Below are 18,156 nucleotides of genomic sequence, written 5' to 3' on the forward strand. Positions count from 1 at the left end.
GTAGAATGCCCCATATATACACACACACCTATCCAGTGTATGTATACAGTGTACCAGATATATGCAAGAAGCTTTATATATACAACGCGAGTCATCTTCCGGCCTTGTGTAAACAGTAATCGATGTTCCTTCGATTTAATCGTGCTTTAGGCTTGTAGTTTTCTTTCGTTTTTGTGCTTTTTGGAAAAAAAAAAAAAAAAAAAAAAAAAACGAACAAAAGACGTAACTCATCATTCAATAAAAACAAAAAACATTTATATAGCAACACGTACAGTCATTAGGGAGAAATTAAAAAAAAAAAAAAAACCAAAAAAGATTAATTTTTTTCTCCACCCTCGCGAGAATCGAAGTTTAATGAAAAAGTTTTTGTAACATTTAGCAATTTGAACCGTGAAAGTATTTGAAATCGAAGTTAATAACGTTGGAAAATTTTTACTGCATTTTTTCAATACTTACAGAGAAAAACAAAGAAAAAATAATTTATCCTCTCTTTTCAAAGAGAGCGTCAGATTTCAATTTCACACTTAAAATACACGCGATATATATTGCATAAATTTTTTACTTTTTCAAATCTGTATTCCCGGTATTTGTATTAATTAGCACGTATTTTGCAGATAAAATTAGCAATCAGCGAAAGTATTTTCGGGGAAGAAGGAACTTAAAGCGGAGCTTTTAAGGGTGCCGTTCACTCGCCTTGAATTCTGAAAGATTTTCCAAGTTTTCTTGATGATTTGTTTGCTTGTTTGTTTGATTGTTTACCGCTGACTCGGGCTTGTTCGTAAAATATCGCGAGCAAAAATACAGAATGCTCGTAAAATTGTATTGGATAAGTTTAGATGAGTTCGCTAAAGAAATTCTCCACCCCCGAAAGTTATTGGTCAACAAAAATTTCTGACACATGTATTATTGAAGTCAGGTTCAACATCGAGACTGATATTTTAGAATTATCTTGTGTATTTCGAGAAAGAAAAAAAAAAAAAGAAAAGAAATAAACAAAAAATTATCATCTCGCCGAAATAAAGAAAGTTTTTAATTTTTAGCACTATCGTGAAAATCAATTTTTACAACCACGTTATGTGGAATTATTTTTTTTTTATTTTTTACAGAAGATTGATTCTTCATATTTGCAAGCAATTATTCTATGAAATAATTTTTCGTTTCATCATTTTACATTATTCAGTCCAGAGATATCGTGCTCACCCACCGAAGATCAGCTATAGCAGGTTTTAAAATAATTATTTTTACAAATGAATAATGTTAAAATATAGTTAAAAGTTACCCAAATACGTGTAAAAATTTTTACTTTAATAAAAATCGTTTTTTTTTTTATCCTCCTGACTGTATATAAAACCCCTTAAGGCATAGGCGGCATAAATCTAGTCGGAACGTTACGTGCGGTATCAGCAGCACTTAAAACACAACGTTTATTAGCGAGACGCAACGTCTGTTTTTCGTCACAGTGCCGATGAAATGAGGAAAAAGCACTAAACTATCTTTACGCCTCGAGTCGTCAGCAACTTGACTTATAGCCGGTACTTGAATTATTCTCCGGTTGGTAACTGACGTGAGTAATTTCGAAAATTCAGGGCAGACCCTTAAACTCTTTTTTGCAAATACTTGTCGCTTATATCCGTCGCTAAAACTCGATACAGATAATATATTGGTATGAAAAAAAATTCACCTTGCAACTTTGGATCTCTGAGTCTGATTTCGTTGCCCGTTGATTTTTCCAACTTTTTCACAATTTCGCGATGATATAATAATAACAGGCAAAATTTTGGTAAATTACAGAGAAGACTTTTTTTTTTCTCCAAAATACGTACTGTAAAAATATTTCAACGACTGATCTGTGGATAACTAGATAATGTTTGTTAAAAAGAGAAAAATAAAACTGCGAGCAAAGGAAAAACAAAACAAAAAAAAAAAAAAAAAATCAATCTGAACGCGATCCTATAAGAAAGTTTTCATCTCTGAAGAAAAATGAATTGGATTTAAACGAGGCTTGAAATAAATTCCGATCGAGAATGAATAAAAAAAATAAAACAAATAAATAATAATAAATAAATAAAATTCTCTCGCTTACGCCAAGTAAATTGTTATTGACGAATGGTTTGATATCGAAGTAATAAAATGTTTGATTTTTTTCCTCGTCAGCACGATTGGACGAATACGAGATTGAAGAGAGCGAGATAAAAATAAGGAAACGAGGATTAGGATAAGGACAAAGTCGCGTTTTATCAGCCGAACTTGCAGGTCTCGGAAGTTCGCCGTCGGCGATTTACTCAACATCATCCGGACATCGTTAAAGGAGAGAAGGATAAGGATAAGGAGAAGGGTTTGACCGACGGTCTAAGGTGTACGTAGACAAGTTTCCGAGCCGCGGAATCCCCTCGTCGTAATTCTGTCAGGTGCTGTAAGGCACGAGGCGTTCCCGGTTTTCCTCGAGCTTTCTCCCAGAAGGGAGAAATTAAGTTTCCACTTTCCATTTTGTTCGACGAGGAAAAGTTCTCGGAAAGGTCCGTTTTGGTTAACTTCAATAGGTACTTGAGCCACGGGCAATATGGTGGATTATTAACGGCGGGAATATCGTGTACCTATATAGCAATAGTATCGAATGGACCAGAAAAAATAACCGCAACAAAAATAACCAGAAGAAATTCAACCCGCGCAAAAATAACCCAAACAAAAAAATTACCAACGACGAAAATAACTTGCACAAAAATAACTCATGACAAAAATCACAAATGACAAAAATAACTCACACAAAAAAAAAAAAAAAATAACTCATGACAAAAATAACCAAGAAAACAATAACCCATGACAAAAGTAATCCACACAATAGTGATTATGATAGAAATAACCCGTGCAAGAAACCCGCACAAAAATAACCCAGAAAAAAATCACCGATGACAAAAATAACTCGCGCACAAAAAAAAAAAAAAAAAAACCTCGACAAAAGTAATCCACACGATAATTACTATGATAGAAATAACCTGCACTAGAAACCTGCACAAAAGTAATCGATGACAAAAATAACCCAAGAAAAAATCACAAATGACAAAAATAACTCACACAAAAAAAAAAATAACTCATGACAAAAATAACCCAGAAAACAATAACCCATGACAAAAGTAATCCACACAATAGTGATTATGATAGAAATAACCCGTGCAAGAAACCCGCACAAAAATAACCGATGACAAAAATAACCCAGAAAAAAATCGCCGATGACAAAAATAACTCGCGCAAAAAAAAAAAAAAAAAAAACCCTCGACAAAAGTAATCCACACAATAATTACTATGATAGAAATAACCTGCACAAGAAACCTGCACAAAAGTAACCGATGACAAAAATAACCCAGAAAAAAATCACCAATGGCAAAAATAACTCACGCAAAAAAATAACCCATGACAAAAGTAATTCGCACAATAATGACTATGATAGAAATAGCCCAGAAAACAATAACGCATGACAAAAGTAATTCACACAATAACGATTATGACAGAAATAACCTGCCCAAGAAACCGATAAGCAAAACACTTAGATCGTGTTTGTTCTTGTTCTTCAACGATTGAATTTTACTAGTTTCGTTATAACATCATATTGCTGTAGTTGCAGACTTGATGTTGACTACTACTAATATAACGGACTGAAATATTTTGAATAATTTTTTCTACAATTATTTCTTTTAAAAACAAAAACTTTAGTCGAAATTTTTCAAATAAAAATTGCACAGTTTCACCGAGTTCTCTTTTCTACAGGATCTGAATTCTTGGCCACGAAATTCTTTCGAAAATATTTTAAACGGGGTAGGTATTTTTACGCAAGAGAATTTCAAGCTGGCTGAAAACATCCTCCTCCCTTTTTAAATCCAACGCAACTCTCTCTCTCTCTCTCTCTCTCTCTCTCTTTCTCTCTTTTCGGTTCTTCTCGCTTTCTTTATACTTTTATTTTCGGCACAGCGACGTGACTTGCCCTAAGAAAAAAAAAGCGCCTTGTCGTTTCAGCCGACATATTTAATAACTTTAAAAGACTCGACTGTACTGGATATCCGATTATTCTTTCCTCCGATTAGGCAGATCCCCCCCCCCCACCCCCTTATTTTGACGGTTCAGTGTAAATAACTTCAACGGTCTTAAATAACATTAATGAAAAATTTTCACTGAAATTAATCAAAAAAAAAAAAAAAAAAAAAACGGTTTAATATCTCGTTCTGTAAGTAAAATAAGAAGAAATCATAAAAAATGCATTTTTATGATTTCAACGAATACCCGCTTTGACTCTTAACTACTGCGGGGTGAATACAATTAGAGTTTAATTTGCGGTAATTTTGTATGAAAAATGAAAGAAGAGAAAAAAAAAAAAAAACGAAAACAGAACAAAAAACAGACGAACGAAACTGGCGGTGTTTAAATGAATAAATTACTCTAGGCGTACGTGCAAGAGTTTCTGCTTTTAACCGAGATCACGAATCACACTCGAGTACCTGCACGGTCATAAAGTCAGGTAATTAAAGTAGTGATTATCCTGTGGCGTAATCACTGGCGTAACAACGGTACTTAATCTACTTAAAGTCATAGATCTGGATCTGCATATTATACGATGCATATGTTTTCCGTGTATATCGTTTTGGCGAATCCATCGGACGGTGAAAATAAACGGTATTGGAAAAAAAAGTGTCAAAAATTATTTCCTCAGTGTAATTTGATAAGTTTTTTGACTTTTATCAAATTTTCAGATTCCAGATAGTGATAATTAATAATGATAATAATAATAGCGAGAATCGCGGTGTCTATAAGTATGAAATATTGATAAAAAAAAATTAGATTCATTTGTTGAGAATGTATTAGTGATACAAACTTTATAATTTTGTTAATCATTTAACCAAAAATAAAAAAAACAGATACATGAACCAATTATTTCTGAACTTATTCTTAATCAGTAATATAATTTTTACGTTAATTTAATTAAACTAAGCAAAAACAGAAGGATAATTAATCATTTAGTCATCAACATTTCAGTGAAATTTTTCTTTTACGAAAAAATAGTGAAAAATTTTCTTCACCGCAAGCCTGTTTTCTTTTGATCGATTTCCACCGTTGTTATTAAATTTTTTTCACCCCCCTGCGTAATGGTAGAAGAAAAATTACGATTTTGTTTATCAAACACCGAGACTGAAGTTGATTTTATGGAAGCAGAGAGGAAGAAGGAGCGACGTGACCCAGGATAGAAATTCCTGTGGAACTGAACAAGCCTGACGTTTGCTTAGTCACGTGAGTGACGTGAACGTCGTTCCAGAAGCGACTTTAACACTGTGTAATATTCGAACAATGCGAGGAGGGTGCAGCCCTGCACTACTCGGAGATAACTTAGTCAAGACTGCAGCACAAACTCCTGCAACCCGCAACAAGATTCATGCAGCGGATTTTCATCCGTATGTACAGGGCGTTACTTGAGTCGTGAGTACTAAGGTAATATAAGCGAAATTTCTAGTTGCGGTTACTAACCATCTCTAAACTGTTTTCGTTTTTTAATCAGAAGTGATGGAGATACTGTTTTGGGCACAAAATGATGATTTCTTTTGTAGTTGTAATAACAAAATTTCATAACTAATAGACAATAAGTTTTACGCATATTATTTTTCACAACTTACAACGAGTGCGTGTAGTTGTAGATTATCGCACTAGTGCGGGAATCGAAACAAAATGTATTTTCGATTTAATTCCAGTATTAATGCGGGAATTAAAAGGGTATTCACATGTTAAAATCGAAAACCACTTTGTGAAGTAGTCCGTTTAGAGTCACTTGGAATCACTTTAAATCGAATGCAATCGCTTAAAATCACTTGAAATTGGGTGTAATTGACGTGGAATTGATTTAGAGTTGCTTGGAATCACGTGAAATCAGGTGCAATGGCTTAAAATTACGTGTCATTGCTTGAAATCCTGTAAAATTCAATGAAATCGTACAAAATCACGAGTGCATCTATTCGCTCATTGAAATTGCAAACCACTTTGGAAAGCAGTCACTTTAGAGTCGCTTGGAATCACTTTAAATCGAATGCAATCGCTTAAAATCACTTGAAATTGGGTGTAATTGACGTGGAATTGATTTAGAGTTGCTTGGAATCACGTGAAATCAGGTGCAATCGCTTAAAATTACGTGTCATTGCTTGAAATCCTGTAAAATTCAATGAAATCGTACAAAATCACGAGTGCATCTATTCGCTCATTGAAATTGCAAACCACTTTGAAAAACAGTCACTTTAGAGTTGCTTGGAATCACCTGCAATCAGGTGCAATCATTTGAAATCAGGTGCAATCATTTAAAATCCCATGAAATCCTATAAGATTGCAGATGTATCTATTCGCGTGTCGAAATCGCAAACTACTATAGAAAGCAATCACTTTAAAGTCGCTTTGAATTACTTGAAATCGGTTGAAATCGCTTTGAAATGAGTTGCAATCGCTTAAAATCACTTAAAAATTCTCTTAAAATTCTACAGAATCCCTGAAAATTGTTTTAAAATCGCTAGAAATAATTGCAATCACTTATCACTCGACCTATGAGTGAATGCCTCCTAGGCGAGAATGTACCATTTTGCGCAATCAGTTAGGGAAAATCTATATCGTCTCACTGTTCGGTCTAATTATGATCAGTTGTGAAATAATATGACGTTGGTAAAACAATAAATTTATGTCAAGCCATTGTTTAACTGACAAAAATTTAGTAAACCAAAAGAAACAGAAGAAAAAAGAATTTTCCGTTTCGAGTACTCGATGATATTGAGACATTGATTGAAATTGTCCACCAATTGAAAAATTTCAACGATTACTGCAACCTCTTGAGTGAAAAAAAAAAAAAAAAAAAAAAGGAAAAAGTACGGAACCGCGATGCATGCGTTGAGCGGCCTTAATTAAAATCTATCAGAATCCAATTAATCTTCCGACAAGTAACGTATTGCAACAGAAGTGGAGGATATCTTATCGATTGGGGTTGAGGCGCGGGTAGTTAGACCAGATCGAGATAGCGATATCCAGACCTCGATTTTTTAACCGTGTCACGCCATTCCCTGGAAAAGGGTTAACGCACACAGACTCGCTGATTCACTCTCCTGTAGGTCAAAAATTTGCCTGGTCACGCAGACTTATTTCAGACAAGGTGTATAAACGTCGGCGCACCAAAATTTGCAGAAACACCTCGCCGGCAAGAAAACACGTGCGATTCAAATCGGATTTTCACCCTAATCGAATGAATTTTTCAAATTACAAATTTCTCGCCTTTTTTTTTGAAAAGAAATTTTTTATTTTTCTTCGTTAATTACAATTTTCTCGAACAAAATAATGTAAATAATAATTATATAAATTCGATTTCCTCGGTGATTTTTATAATTTCGTAAGATCTCATCTTTCGCCATTTTTATAGAACTTCGTTTCAATTCTTTTTTTTTTTTTTTTTTTTCTTCTTGTCATCTTTCCGATGATTCTGTTTTCGAAATTGAAATGACTGCAATTTTTCTCAAATCATCCGGAATTGAATAATGTTGAAATAATGTTGAAGAATTTCAGAAAAGCGGCGTAAATTACTCGGAATTGGGTCAACTTTAAACCGTGATTATCGCGAGGAGATTATCGATATCAGCTTAGCCGGATGAGCGCAGGAATATGGAAAGTGAATATTAAGGGCAAGAAGGAAAAGCGGACCGGAGTGACATTCGAATGTCTTTCTTGCAAAATTAACAACTCTGGCTTTTTACAGCAGATGATTTCTCGCCAGTGGAAATTGAAATCGTAAAACATGGTAAGAAAATTTTTTGTTGTTTTTTTTTTTTTTTTAACGTTTTCTCGCAAATTATTCATATATCTCAATCGATTTTCACATTCAATTTTATTCATACGATTTTAGATATTTCAATTACAGAATTAACACAATTTCAAGATAAATTCAAAAATTTCTTCAGCGTACAATTGTAAAAAAAAAAAAAAAAAAAATTTCTCAATTCACTATCGCGTTATATCGATCGCAATTTTCAAAATTAACTCTGTCAAGATGCCTGAAAATTTATCTGCATAATCGACTTTAATAATAATAATAATCGGTATTAAAAATATTCTTTCAATTTAGAAAAAGATAATCAAAAATTCACCGTAAAAAAACAAACAAAAAAAACAAAAAAAACAAAAAAAAAAAAAAACCACAAGCGATCATTTCCGTCTATAACGGAGGGAAAAAGAATTTAACCAAATTCACTGCAAAAACTGCCCTTAGAAAGTGAAAACGATAAATCACATTTAAATAATACATTCACACGGAGTTGTTTAATAATATTATACAGAAACCAATTAAGTGTTAAAAATTTTAATTGATGTTGCGATACAGCGTTTCGCGATTTTAAGAAAGGGTTAATTATTAGGCCGTAGGACGTTCATAATCACGTTTCTCCCGGTAAGTAAGCGATATTTTTAAGTTTCAAGGTTCCGTTACGCTTTCGTCATTAATCACAAAACACAATATATATATATATATATACATATATATTATATATATATATATATACACATGCATTTTGTATATGAAACCAGGTAGGTACTCAGTCCTCGGCGGGTCTCGCAGCCTGAACAATTTATCTCCCGAAATACTGCGTTTTTATTTCTTTTTATTCTTACTTTTTCATTTTTCATCTTCTTTTGTCTTTTTCCCATATATTTCATTATATTAAGCCTGCACTCCTGACTGGTTTTTTTTTTTTTTTTTTTCTTTTTTTCCACTTTTCCTTTATTTCTTTCTTTCTTTTCTCGCATCAATCCGAACTCACCGAAATTCTCACAGGAACCAACTAAAACAGAAAAAAAAAGGAAAACCGCGATTTTGGTGAATATTTGAATGCATATCTCTAGACAAAATGGCAAAAGAAAAAAAACAAAAGCAAAGCGCAAGAGTGAAAACAGTTGCAAAATTTTGTGTAATCCGATTATTGTTTTGGTATAGGTCACAGTGTGTTTTTACAGTTTTCTTCTTTTTTTTTTGTTTCTATTCATCTTTTTCTCTTTCTTTCGTTGGACGTGATTCGTCCGATTTCTCGATGGTTGCGAAAAAATTCGCCTATTTGACCTGGGGACAAATGAAAAACAAAAAAATCAGTTTACGGAGGGTTTCGACGAGCGATAATTTTCCCAAAAATTTACTCGATACAAAAAAAAGAGGGGAAAAATAAAAAAAAAAAAAAAATAAATAAACTTCAGGCGAAACGAGAAACAAAATTCTTTTTTCACTCTACACCCGACGAATGCGATTGTGAATTGAAACAGATGCGCGAGAGGTTTGAAAAAAAAGATATATATAAAAAAAAAAAAAAAAAAACACTTGAGAGACGCACAATTTATCGGTACAATAAAAAAAAAGGCCAGCGTGTTGTAAAAATTCGTTAACTTTCACCTTCACTCAATATTTGCAATTTGAATTCATGACAAGACACGCACGCACACACATAGAGGGAGAGAGAGAGAGAGAAAGAGAGAGGAGAGCGTGAAACAAGTGGTTCGAACCAACACACAACGATGCTTCTCGACGATCAATCTCTGTCTTTCCCCAAATAACACGGCGAGCATGTTAACGAGATCGTGTACCTGCTCCCGAGTATATTCCCTAGCAGCCTTATAATCTGTTATTCCATTCAGCGTTATGTATATAGTCCAGATTCCAGATTCCGGATTCACGATTCTCATTTCAGGAAGTCCTCATCGGATATGCATATTTTATATAATCAGGTATCGCGTGCAGGCAGCCAGCGCCTTACCAACTATCGCTGCTAAAAAAACGAGGGCCGATATGATTTTCATCGATTTTTAAACCAAGGGTCTTGAGAAGGGGATTTGTGCAAAAACAAAAAAAAAAAAACAAAAAAAAATCAATAAACATAAAAAACGTGCGCGAACAAAAACTTAAGATATACGTACGAGGTAAGCGACACCTGATAAGAAGGGCGAAAGAGAAATAAAGGAAGGATACTTACTTTGAGAAAATTGAAAATTAATTGTAAGATAACGAAGAATCGATTTCAATACTTTAAACTTACGTGAGATTTATCAAACCTCTTTTTTTCTCACTGACTTTTTACTTTGGATATATTATACAGGGTGGGAGGAGAGAGGTGGGGGTGGGGGTGGGGGGCAGCAGAACGGAGTACTTCAGTAAATAGTTAATTTTAGAGGGTTAAAAAGTACGATGACATTTTTTTTTTTTTTTTTCCCACTCAATCGTTACCAAAGAAAATAAAAATGATTTATCAGATGTCAGGGAAACGAGATAAAAATTTTTTTCAAAATTTTTGAAAATTCGATCTAATGGTTGATAATGTTTATAGATGTAATTTTTGACTGTTTAAAAAAATATTTTGAGGAAATTTTTTTTTTTTTCTTACATGATTTTAAGGGTACCTCGCTTTGCCCCCCTCCACCCTTCCTGGCGTACTTGTGATCGGAAGGAAAAATTGAACGAAATCGAGAAGATAAAGAACGAAAGAGAAACTTGCTGACGAACACAGAGTGTGGATGGATTGTGTTAATTTTTTCTTTTGTTTTCTTTTTTTTTTTGTTTTTTAGTGTCTTTACTTCGGTTTTGTGACGAAGGAAAATGGAAGAAAGGAAAAAAAAAAAAAAAATACGCGGTCTTAGTTCTGCGAAAACGGTGATATTAGATTGTCGATATGTTGTGATACGAAAATTTATAACAATTCTGGAAAATCACGGTCGAGCAATGAAAGTGAGGAAAATTGAAGAGAATCGTTATAACGGATTTGAGAAAAGGATTTTTAGGTGTTTAAACATTCTTAAAAACAAAGTGGAAACTCCCTGATGATTTTAGACGAAATTTCAGTGGCGGAGGAATTTTTTGAAAATAATCCAAAAATTTATAAAATTTTTATTTTTTGTTGTAAAATATATTTTTTATAAAGCGATAAATAGAACGTTAATTAAACTGTTGGCCAGAAGTTTTTTTGTTTTTTTCCATTATTCCTCTTCGTTTTTATGATCCTTATTCTCTTTTTCTTCCCATCTAAATATATAATGTATATATATATATATATATACATCTTACATCGAATACAAAATACAATCAGAATATCGAACCTTCTAAGGAGTCGCAGGGGGGGATTTTCTTTTTCGACGGTAAAGGGAGAAATTTGAAATTCTCTTTATATCGCCCAAAATTATGGCTGTATATGGGGTATTCCACGCCAACTCGACGAGTGTTAAACCCCGACCATCTCAAAATCACTTCATGTTTTTTTTCCAACCTTCTACTCTGTAAAATACGCGATTCGAATTTTTTTCAAATTTTTTTTATTAAACCATTTATTTTTTATAAATATTCGAAGTCGAAGTGCGAACGGCCATTTTTCAAAAATCTGAGAAAATTCTAAAAAATTCAGCAAATGAAACAAAACACCTCCTCCTTAAGAAAAACGTGGACTGAATTTTCTTTCTATTTTTTTTATATTTATAAAAAATAAACGGGTTGATAAAAACAAAATTGGAGAAAAAATTCAGGTAGCGTTTTTTTATCGAGTAGAATGTTGGAGAAAAGTATGAAATGATTTTGAGATGTTCGGGGTTTAAAACTGGTCGAGTTCGCGTGGAATACCCCATATATATTAAACTAGACGCAAGGTTCTCTGCCGTTAATATTTTCCCCTTTTCATGACTTTCCGTTGGTTTGCCTTCTGTTTGAAGTCATGTATATAATATATATATATATATATATATATATAATGTAGAGATCGGTATATCAATGAATCAAAGAATCTTGTGTGGGTGGAAATACGGTCGTGAGTTTCGCGAAGAAAAACTTAGGTAACGCAAATCTCCCTTCTAAATTCCCTTTTGCATTTGTTTTTTCTCACATATCTTCCATCAGATATCGGACATAAGATTCTGCGATTTTCATTTCCCTTCAGAAATTGTCTGAGAGTTTAAAAATGAATTACTTGATCTTCTTATCAGGCTTTTAAGGGGGGGGGGGGGGGGGGGGGGGGGTAAAGGTATTTAAACTTTTTTTTTGCATTCAAAAAAAAATTTTTTTAATGAATGTATAACATCTCGAGAATATTGTGTCAAAATTTTTAATCGATCGGAGTAAAATTAACATAGTTATGAGCATTTTGAGAATAATCGAGTTTTATTTTGGATTTTTCAGTGTGCAACACTTCAAAGCTTTTTTTTTCTCTGAAACTCTGTCATTTTTTAAATTGTTAAACATTGTAACTGAAAATCTGATGCACCGATTCTTTTTAAAATTTTCTACGCCTTTGGTTTTTTACTTTTTCAATTAATCATCATTTTACAATGATAAATTTGCAGATTTTTTTAAGCAAAAATCACGTTTATTGACTTTCATGTGCAACCAAAAATGAAAAAAATCGATAAAAAAAAAGAAAGAAGAAAAAAAAAAAAAAAAATTGACCGTGTTACCTCGAAAAAAACATCTCACGCGACGAACGCATTTCGTTTTTTTTTTTTTTTGTTTCAGACGACTATTCAGCGACGAGTTATAGCGTTCACCGGAAAACAGCTTTTTCTTTTCTTTTCTCTTCTTTTTTTTTTTCTGCGAGGCACTTGCGTAGATTCGATGCCGTCGTCTACTATTTGTCATATTTGTTTTGCAATGAAAATTTATGAAAAATATGGTTCAGATCTTGTATTATTATGATATAAAAATTACTTGTTAAATAAACCAGCATAACCTGTATCGTTTAAAACAAAAAAATAAAAAATCTGGAAAATACACTTTTATTTCACCTAATTATAATCTTAACCCCCCCCCTCGCCGCCAATTTAATAAACTGATCTGTATCATGCTGTATTATAATTTCCGATCCAAAAACGTGTAAAAATTTAATTCTACCCTTACGCTCTGAGATTCGCGAGAAAATCGATGCGAGGGTAAGAAGATAAAAAAAAAAAAAAAAAAAAAAAAAAAAACGCGAAATCGTAAGACTTCGGCAACATTCGCATTTTATGGGAAAATTCCTGCAAAGTAGGGGGGGGGGGGAGGGAAAAGGCAGACCGGCGTGGGTGTTTTACAGGTGTCTGGTATTCCGCATGACGGGTGGATTAAAGGCGGGAATGCGCTTTGCGCTTGCGCAGCTCTCCCGGGGTTGCAGAAGGGAAGATTTTTTGAAAGTGGGGGAAACCGAGGGATAATGGGGGCATCGGGGTAGCAGTGTGAGCACGCCGTCAGTTCGCCGTTGCCCGTCGCTCCTCGCGTCTGTCTTCGTTTCCTGCAGCTGCAATTTCCGGCCGCGGAAACGCGCGCGAAATTTCAAACCGCCGAATAATAATAGTTCTGATCGCGAGTTTCGCGGTTTTTTTTTCTTTCCTTTTTCGCACGTCCGGTTGTTTGTTTTTGGCTCACGTTATTTGGTTCGTCTGGATTGTGGTAAAAAAAAAAAAAAAGTACGTCGGTGTTGAAAGATCGACTCGAATAGAATCGATGAAAAAGCAACAGCAAAAAAAAAAAAAAAAAAAAAAAAAAAAAAACGAGTCAAGAATAATAGATTTGGAAAGAAAATGTGTCATTTTTTTTTTTTTTTCTACAAGATTGAACGAAATTAAGTTATTGAAAAGTTATGATTCATTTTTCATTGCGAATATTATTCGAACGAATAATTATTATTTTTTAGAATGTGTTGGTGAATTTCAAAATACACGAAAGAAATCAGTTTCAACTGATTTTTTTTGAAAAAATGTATACGAAAAAAATTATGAGAAAAGATGAAACGTGCCGAACGCAAAATTCGAAAATTATTTAATTTATAAAAATTAAAAAAACAAAGGATATTTTTATCGAGTTATTTATTTATTTTCTTTTTGTTTCTTATAAACAAATAACAAACTACGATCTTCATTTCTTTTCAATCTGAATAACATTTTTCAATATAGAAAGTTATGCAGTTTTTCAACTCATTTGTTAAATTAATCATTGTTCGTGTTTAAAAGTTTAAAAGTAATCGTGGGTGTCTCATTTCAATTGTCAGGGTTTCTCAAAATTGTTTTTTTTTTATTATTCGTTTTCCTCTCAAGCTTCTTCCGTCATTCCTAAAAAGCACAACCTTATTCTCAATATTTTTTTTTTCTTCAATTTCACAGATTTGTCCGAGAGTTTTCATCATAAAAAATATTTGCTTCTATTTTTTTTCCCCTTTCTCCGGTCAAGTTAATAACTTGACAATTAAGTTCAGGTTATTACTGATCATTAGATAATATCTGGTCACAATTAACGAATAATTTTACTAAACGTTGGTGTGAACAATAACGAGCTTTAAAAACCCTGTCGACCTTCGTTCGAATCGGTGATTTGTTTTTTTTTTTTTCTATCCCCTCATTTGTTCGTTGGTAACAGAGATTAAGCTTGTTCAGAAAATAATTACAACTTTCCTGGAAATTTTATAATTAAAAAGGGCGGGGTGTATTACACCTGGGCGGTTGAAAGAAGAAAAAAAAAGCTAATTTTCACAAATTGTTTTTATCTGAAGTGCTGCGTGTACTGCAGTCTTTAATTTAATGGAACATTTATAGTCACTGTGATACGTACGAGCTTGAAATTTTATTAAAAAAAAAATTATATACATGAAACCTGACGAATTTACAGTGCGCTTTGAGTTTCGGTATGAAAGATTAGTAATTGAAAAATAAATTATCGTTGAATTCAGGTTTTTACTGATAAATGATCGACGTTAAATCAGAAATTAAAAAAGTAAGATAGCAGTTTTGTTTTGTTTTTTTTTTTCTGCAACTCCGGTTCTGCGCGGACAAAAATTTTCTAACAATTCAGTCATAAAAAATATATAAAAAAAAAAAAAGAAAAGAAACATTTGCAGAATGGTATAATATTCAATTTGAAAATTGGAGAGACAGAAACATTGGATTAAAATAATTGATCAACGGGCCGTCGTCGCGTAGTTAAAATAATATTCTTAGACTGTAAAAGATTGATGAAAAGAAAATAAATAAATAAAACCTGAACTAGAAAAAACTATAAAATTTCTAAACAGAAATCGTGAATTTAATATGAATAAAAAAAGTTTCATTGTTCGACTTTAAAATGAACTGCATAAATTGTGAAAATATCAATATCAGTAAAATTTGAACTAATAAACTTGATCGAATGCGGTAAAGATATCGGTTTAAAAAATTTACAATTAATCCAACGACTATAAAAAAAAACAAAAAAAATGTCGCAAATTTTCCGTAGAATTTTACATCAACCGCGATATGTTAAAACAAAATTGAAAATCACATGAACCAATAGGGAACTTCGAAATCTGCTAAAAAAAGAGAAAAAAAAAAAAAAAAAACCTCAATTTTTTTCAACCCTTAAATTATTGCAAACGAAACACGGGTTTCTTACGGAGTAAAAAAAAAAAAAAATACACTGTACAGTTGATTGTCTGATCTAAAGGAATCGATATATTTGAAAAAATTTTCGGTTCAAGTTTTTTCATCTGATTTCTCAAGGGGTGAGAAAATTTCTGCGAATAGAGAAAAATCGAAGCAGATTCAAGAAAATCGTCCGAACTATTGTTGCCTCGTGTTGTAATGACGAATCTAATGACTTTTTCCATTCTCGCGATCTCTGATTCCCCACCATCGACGCTGGGATATGGGGGTGGAAATATTGGGGATGGGGGTGCCATTTTATTCCCATGATACTGCACTCGGCGTACTCGCGAAGACGGTCGAGGCATTATACGAGAAATTGAAGTTCTCTCCCCAGCCTGTGCCTCTCGTAATCCTTTTACGATCCTCCTCCTTGCTTCTCAAGAATACGTGCCAGTTGTGAGAAGTGCGCAGACCGCCTCAACTCGGCACCGATTCCTCAAGGGATGTTATATAATACATACGAACGATTCTGCAAATTCCGTGGCAAAAATTACGATTTTATCTCCCTTTCAGTCACAGCGGGATACTCGGCGTCTCACCACAAGAATTTACACCTTCTAGCCTTATCGCGATTTATTCACATCTTGAATTTCGAAATTATTAAATTCTGACTTCAGATTCGTGATCAGCGACCCCGAAAACCCCCAAGTTTCGAGTACAATGATCGAATTTTAATAGTTTTTTTTTTCATTTTATATCCGCCATATTGGACCCACTATCTCAAATTTCGAAATTATCAAATTCTGACTTCAGATTCGTGATCAGCGACCCCGAAAATCCCTAAGTTTCGAGTACAATGATCGAATTTTAATAATTTTTTTTCCATTTTATATCCGCCATATTGGATCCACTAGCTGAGATTTCGAAATTATTAAATTCTGACATCAAATCCGTGATCAATAAGCCCAAAAACTCCGAAGTAAAAAAATTCAGGCCAAAATATCAAGTTTAAAAATGTCCGACCGAAAGGGTAAATTTTAGTACTTATTTTTAAAATGACATTTTTTACTCAAAGTGATTTTTCTATTAAAATTTCAGTATTCGATATATATTTCCTATTACAACAACGTTCTGGAAAATGTAATTAAAATTCAAATCTTGATCGCTAGTGTATTAAAGAAGATGTGTTGAAACCTGAGGATTAAAAACCGTAATCAAAATGACTAAAAAAAATGATTAATTAGTTATGAAATGAATAAAAAATTACTGTTTTGCTTGCGAGCTTCAATTTTGGTTTGAACATTTTCGCTTGTGGCCACAGTATTCACGCAACTGTTTTCATAACTTTCAAAAATCTTAGAATTACTGTAAAAATATCATCATTTAAAAATGTAAATACATTTTTACAAAAATAACAATTTGAAAATATCTTTGCAGTTGAAACAACAGTTAAAAAAATCGCGGACCAAATCCAACAGGGTGGGGGGGGAGGGGGGGGTCAAACGGTGTTTAAATTGACATGGAATGCCCCATATATAGACTTACTGGAGTCAATTTGCATTGATCATATCTGCACACATGCATTCACGCGACTGTCGATACCGAGGCTAATATTTTTACCCCTTTTTCCGGCATCTTTTTTTTTTTCTTTGTTTTTTTCGTTTTTTTTTATATTTTTTTCCAAGCGAACAATTATTCGACACGCGAATGTTAACTGCTGTTGCGGTTGTGTGAAGATAAAAAAAACGAAGAATGCATAAACAAATGTCAAGAGTTATCGCAAAAAAAAAAAAAAAAAAAAACACCGTTCAACATCTGACCTGCAAACATTTTTCATTTAGCTTCCCTTTTCTTTTACCGCAATTATTGTAAGACTATTCTCGGCTAAACGTTTTGTTTGAATTGTGGAAAATTTGGTTCTTCGACCTGTGGGGGAACAAAAAAGTGTTGTTTTTTTTTTTTTTTTGCTTTCGTTTTTTCTTCCGATACGATTAATTTTTTATATTCTAATCCGATAATTGAATTTTAACCTTTTTGCATAATATGTTTTTCGATTCATTCCGAATGCCTGGTTTCGTGTTTGGTTTCGAAAAGGAAAAATATTTTTTATTTTAACAATAATTTGACAAACGAATTAAACAATGATATTTTCAAACGAATATATCGCAATGTTTAAACGATGTAAGTTACACGATAGTTAATTAATCGTAATTTGATTTAGAACAAATGCTGAGTATGAGTAATATTTTTTCACTTTGAAACGATAATTTCTATAACGAAATTGAAATATTTACGGAGAAACGTTTATTCGATCGATGAGACTCGACATTTTTTTTTTCCTTCTCTTTTCTCTTCTTTTCTTTTGTTGTTTCCCCCCCCCCCCCCCCCCCCCCCCCCCAAACAATTGCAAATCAAATATAAGTAAAAATATTTTCCCACCATTCTCATGTGCTGTATATCCGTATAAAAACCCTCGAATCGTAATTTGGTAATCGCAATTGCTAAATTGTAGCCTGACATGCTTGATACAAAGATCAATACACTTATATTCAGTAATATTCACGGACTAATAAATTCGTTCGGGTGCCAACGATAAAGTGGATAATTTATATTTATAGATTTTTTTGTTTTTTTTCAAATTTGCTTTACCAAACCGTTTATTTTTTACAAATATTTGAAGTAGATTTTTAAAAGTCTAAAAAAATTCTCAAAAATCCAGTCAACGACACAGAATATCCCCTCGTTGAGGAAAACGTGGGCCGAACTTTTTTTTCT

Source organism: Diprion similis, chromosome 5 (assembly GCF_021155765.1).
Source record: "Diprion similis isolate iyDipSimi1 chromosome 5, iyDipSimi1.1, whole genome shotgun sequence".
NCBI classification, from domain to species: Eukaryota; Metazoa; Arthropoda; class Insecta; order Hymenoptera; family Diprionidae; genus Diprion; species Diprion similis.